Here is a 6,146-nt window from a genome sequence, read left to right as displayed (position 1 = left end):
CAAAAGGGAGATGGGATGGGGGTAGATCCGGGGTATGGGAGGATGAGAGGGAGAGGGAACTGGGATTGCCATTCAATATAAGATTGTTTTTAATTTAAATTTTAAAATCTAGAGGAAAAAAACAAATCCAAGTCTGTCAGTTTATTACTAACTACACGTTGGAGTTTATTTGGGTTTCTCCAATTTTCCAAATAGCGTCCTTTTTCTCTCCAATGTCCCATGCAAAGCACCACACTGTATATTGAGCTATCACATTTCTCTGGGTTCTCTGCAGCTGCAACTGTGTGCCTCTTTCTTCTCTTGGTTCTGTAAGACAATGATAGTTTTGAGGAGGATTGTTCAGGTATTTTGTAGAATAGTCATGTTGTTTTCACATGATTAGATTTCTGTGCTAACTTTGAAACATATTCTAGGGACAATAAGGGCCTTTCTTTTTTTTACTGTAAAAGCTATTGTAGACGTTTATTTGATACTAGAAATGTCAGCTATTATAAAGTATTTCTCTTCATCACAAAATAGTAAGGATTTATATAATTCAAGGGGAAAAATCTAGAAGCTTTAAAACTTTTTTTGGCCTGAGCAGTATTTCTTCTAAAAAAAAGTATCCAAAATCTTGAGTGGATTTATCATACTCAGTATTGAAACTTTTTAGCTCTTGTAAATTTTGCCTCAATGCAAACTGTATTGATTTTTCTAATGAAGGGTATTTTTCAACCAGCATTTGCACCACCATTCCGAAAGTTTCAATGTCTTGTCAGTAAGCCTGCTCAATCTCTTAGATTTTTGATGTGATTGCTTTAGAGCGACTGTTGAGCTGGCTGTCTTCACACAATTCTGTGCCATCTGTTTTGTTCGACTCTGGTTCTTCTGTCTGGTCGACAAATAAATGTGCCTTAGATATCGTCTCAAACTCGGAAATCCCAATCAAGTTATTTTCATCATCCTTTTCTGGCTTTTCATTAGCCCTCTTGCTTGCATCCTAAGCCAGTTCCTTCTCAGTTAGCCGGTTAGGTTGGTCTAACACCTTGGATGAAGAAACTACTGAGGAACTTGAGGATGAAGTATCTCTTGATGCTTTCAAAGACTGGATGGACCTCTCTTTACGTCTATATTGAGACTGATGGAAAGAGCGTATGGTGCTTCCTTCTGGACAGTAGCTTCCACTGCAGAGACTGGAGCCAGATCTCCTGTGTGGAGCATCCTTTCGGCCTACAGGTGACTTTCTGAGAAAAGGAGCATTCCTTTTATGGGAAGACCGTTCTCTTGAATGGGAAGAGTAGAAACTTTTTCTTCCAAAGCCATTTTTTATGTTCCTGTATTCAGGCTGCCGCCTTGTGAAATGATCACCTTTTGTGCATCTGTAACCAGAATCATCTCTGTGAGGTGGTCACTTCTTCGATCATGAGAAAAACTGTCGCCCTCATCACGTGCTCGGTAATCAACATGACTACTGTAGCCTCTTTCATCAGGTCTGGCTAGCTTAGGTGGTCTCATATCTAGCACAGGCGGTCTCTTGTCACGCAGAGGTGGTCTCTTGTCTCGCAGAGGTAGTCTCTTTGGAACAGCACTAGCTACTCTATGGTAGCCATCACTTGCGTGGCTCCAAGGGGGCGCTCGTTCTCTTGGAAGACATTTGTAGTCATACGGTCCCTTAGACCACATCTCATTTCTAGTGGAAGCCACTGTGTTCCACTGATGCTGCTGAATCCCGCGAGGGTAGATGTCTGCCCTCCGGGGCCTTTCTTATTACATCATAAAGGGATGCATGCTATGCAAATCACTTTTCAATTATGACGTTTTCGTGTGTTTCAATACTTCTGAATTCACACTGCCTCTAATTCGAAATGGAGGGAATGAGATACTTTATATTGCTTCACTAAACCATAAGTGTTAAAATTCTTTGAACCTTTACTCATGCTGTTTTAATCTATACTAATATATGACTGTCTAACATCCTAAAATTTATCCACTCTTTTTTTGTGAAGGGATGAACCCGCTCTTTATCTGACTCTACTCTCATCTATACTCTGAATCAGGGAACCTGGTGGGTAAAGAAATTGTAAATTGCTGAGACAATGACCATTTGATTGTTCAGCCACCATTTACAGATTAGAAATATAAACAGTTCACTAAAGATAACTCTAGAGATCTAAGCAGGTTAAAGTCCTTCCCCCAATCCTCACAACCTGAGTTTGATCCCCAGGAACATCATAATGGAAGGGGAGAAGCAACAATTACAAATTATCTTCTGACCGCCACATGAATACAATGACACACATGCCCAAGTACCTACATGCAAGCACAATAAATAAATGTCAAGATTTATGATAACCCTGAAGACTTGAGCTTGGTAGTTGGTTCCTGTAATCACAGTATTATTGAGGCTAAAGGGGGAGGATAGTGAATTCAAGGACAAGCTGAGCTACACTGGAATTCTTCCGTATCTCAAAAACCTTCCCCGGCCCACAAATATGTCTCTGAAGAACTGTAGTATATTTCTAGATTTTCATATTTCTAAAACCCCATTCTAAGTTTTCATTTGGTTTTAATATTAAACTCTGATGTTTTAAATAGTGTTAACAAGTTGAGAACCTAGTATAGGAGTTAGGGTTTACATACCTTGGGGAATGGGAATGTGTTTTATAATTACCATTAGAAAATTATTCCTTTCTCTTGTTTGAAGATTTTCCTGCTGACATCAATTGTCCTCTTATTTTTAAAAAGCTTTCGATCTCAACATCATCTTGAAACACCTGCCTGGTAAAATGGAAAGAGGCAGCCATTTAAGAGTTGTGACTTCACTTTCTGTGGAGTTTGAAGAGTTTTTGTGCTTTGCTCACAGAAGTGACTTTTAATAGAGCTAAATGAATACAAAACAAAGTTAATGGTTTAAAATGCCAAATTGCTTTACTGTGCAGAACATGTATTGCTTCAAAGGGAAGTTTAAGCAGCAAAAAGTTGCTAGTCATTGTTGGTGGAACTGGTGGCTTAGAGAATTTCATGGGGAGAAGTCTGTTTATTTTTTAGCAACACACACACAGAAAACATACTTGCCTCTGTAGGGTGCTTAAGTACACAAGGTTGATCTGAAAAAATGACAGTGTCTCTTATTTCCTATTGTTTTCTACATCGATTACTAATCATTTTAGACTCATTCAAAAGGAAAGAAAGTATACGTCATTTTATTCCTTTGTCTTGACTACACTGTTCACTAGAAAGACGTTGTAGGGCCAGTCAGATGGCAGAGAGGATACAAGAACTTGCCACCAAAAGACCTGGGATTCATCCCCAGATCACAGGGTGGAAGGAGAAACAGAGGGCTGATCTACAAAATACATAAAGAATTCAAGAAACTAGAAATCAAAAACCAAAGCAATCCAATTAAAAATGGAAAACTGACCTAAACAGAATTCTCAACAGAAGACTCTCAAATGGCAGAAAAGCTAAGGATGTTTATCATCCTTAGCCATCCTGGAAATGCAAATCAAAAGGACTCTGAGGTTCTATCTTACACCTGTAGAATGGCTAACATCAAAAACACAAGTGACAGCTCATGCTGGAGAGGGAACATTTCTCCACTGCTGGTGGGAGGCAAAGTTACACAGCCGCTTTAGAAATGAATATGGCAGTTTCTCAGAAAATTGAGAATAGATCTACCTCAAGATCCAATCATACCACTCCTGGGTGTATACCCAAAGCATACTCAATCATATAACAAGGATAGTTGCTCAACTATGTTCATACCATCTTTATTTGTAATAGTCAGAAACTGGGAACAACCTAGATGTCCCTCAACCGAAGAATAAATAAAGAAAATGTGGTATACTTACACAGTGGGGTATGGTTCAGCTGTTAAAAACAAAGGCATCAGGAAATTTGAAGGCAAAAAGATGGAACTAGAAAAAAAAACATCCTGAGTGAGATAACCCAGACCCAAAAAGGCAAACATGATATGCACTCAGTCATGATTGGATATTAACTCTAAAGTAAAGGATAGCCATGCTTCAGTCCACAGTCCCAGAGAGGCTATGTAACAAGGAGGGCCCAAAGGGGGACCTTGGATCTCCCTAGGAAGGGGAAATAGAGATCTCCTGGTTGGACTCGGCAAGGGTGGGCACATGAACTTGAGGGATAGGGTTTGGGAGGGAAGGTGGAGGGGGACAGTGATGAGAGAGATGCCTGGAAAGGGGGGGCTTTAAGGATTTGGGTTGAAGCCTAGTGCAAGGGAAATTTCCACGAGTATACAAGGATGGCCCCAGCTAAGATACCTGGTAGCAGTTGATGCATAGCCTGAACTGGCTATCCCTTGTAATCGGATTGGTGACTTCCCTGGTTGTCATTGGACAGCCTTTATCCATTGACTGACTGATGCAAGCATATTCAGAACCCATAGACAAATAATGGACTGAGCTTGGGAATCCTGCTGAGGAGATGGAGGAGGGATTTTAGGAAACAGGGGAACCAGGAACATCACAGGAAAACCCACAGAAACACTAGTCTGTCTCGTGGGAACCCACAGTCTGAACCAACCATCAGGGAGCCTGCATGAGACCCACCTAGGACTTCTGCATATATGTGACAGTTGTGTAGCTTTGTCTATGTGTGAGACTCCCGGAAATGAGAACAGGTATTGTCCCTAGTGCTAGACTGGGACTTAGAAGCCAATTCCTCATGCTGTATTGCCTTGCCCAGCCTGAGTGCAATGGGAGGTCGTTGACCTTACAGCAAAGGGGTCAAGACCAGGGCGGGGAAATCCACAGAAACAGCTGACCTGAACAAGGGGGAGCTCAATGACCCGAGACTGATAGCTAGAAAAACAGCATAAGACCAAAACAGGCCACCCTGAATGTGGGTGTCAGTTAGGAGGCCTGGGCAGTCTATGGTGACTCTGGTTGTAGTACAGTATTTATCCCTAGTGCACAAATGGACTTTGGGAGCCCATTCCCTATAGAGGGATAGTCTGTCAGCCTATACACACGGGAGAGGACCTAGGACCTGCTCCAAAAGATGTGACAGACTTTGATTATCCCCCATGGAAGGCCTCACCCTCCTTGGGGAGCAGAAGTGGGTGGGATTGGGGGATCGGTGGGAGGCATGGGAGGATGGGAGAGAGAGGGAACTGGGATTGCTATTTAATATAAGATTGTTTCTAATATAAATAAAAATAAAAAGATGGTTTGTAATTATTTAATTATTTAAATATCTTTTGGCCATCTGAGATTCTTCCGTTGAGAATTCTCTGTTTAGATCTGGACACTATTTTTTAATTGGATTATTAGATATTTTGATGTATAGTTCCTTGAGTTATTTATATATTTTGGAGATCAGCCTTCTGTCCCATGTGGATTTGGTGAAGATCTTTTCACATTCTATAGGCTGTCATTTTGTCTTATTGACAGTGTCCTTTGCCTTACTGAAGCTTCTCAGTTTCAGGAGGTCCCATTTATTCATTGATGCTCTCAGTACCTGTGCTACTAGTGTTATATTTAGGAAGTGGTCTCCTGTGCCAATGCGTTCAAGGCTACTTCCTTCATTATCTTCTATAAGGTTCAGTGTAACCATTTTCAACCCAAAATAAAAAGTGAAGCCATCTCACATGGTCTTCCACAGTAGAGCAAATAAATATCCACACAATGCACAAGTATATGGAGACATAATGTAGGACAGGGAAAAATGGATTAAGCATAGCTGCCGTATCAACATGGGTAAAACTCACCAAAAATATAATCTGTAAGATAACATTAACACAGCATCAAATGAAATGAAACAAGAATGCAATTGTGATGAAAGTATAAGGGCATGAATTTATTAATTCATTTTGACCATGAATACATCTATACCCGTGAAGAATACATGAAGCTCAGAGGCATATAGGAGTCTTCAAGTGCTTGAGCAATGCTGATTAGTGGTACTTCTATACCTGTTTTGTAAAATAACTTCTGTTGCACAATAAATCTATAGTCTCTGAGCAAAATGATTTTAGGTTGGCTCTTTACTTGGAGAATAAAGCTGTCAGATGTAGACTTCTTTTTCTGAAATGTAAGTATTCCATAACATTTATGATGACTTAGGTATAACACTCTCTAAGAATCTACCTACAAGCCCATTCCTACCTCATTGTCTTAGTTAGGTTTTCTATTGCTATG

The 6,146-nt window shown here is 40.3% G+C and overlaps 1 pseudogene; it reads right to left on the bottom strand.

Annotated features, from left to right (window-relative positions):
* Positions 1 to 535: 535 nt before the first annotated feature.
* Positions 536 to 1,677, bottom strand: LOC101844351 (annotated as a pseudogene).
* Positions 1,678 to 6,146: the final 4,469 nt, after the last annotated feature.

This window comes from Mesocricetus auratus, unplaced genomic scaffold (assembly GCF_017639785.1).
Source record: "Mesocricetus auratus isolate SY011 unplaced genomic scaffold, BCM_Maur_2.0 Super-Scaffold_100003, whole genome shotgun sequence".
Lineage (NCBI taxonomy): Eukaryota > Metazoa > Chordata > Mammalia > Rodentia > Cricetidae > Mesocricetus > Mesocricetus auratus.
This window is presented reverse-complemented; position numbering and strand designations above follow the sequence as displayed.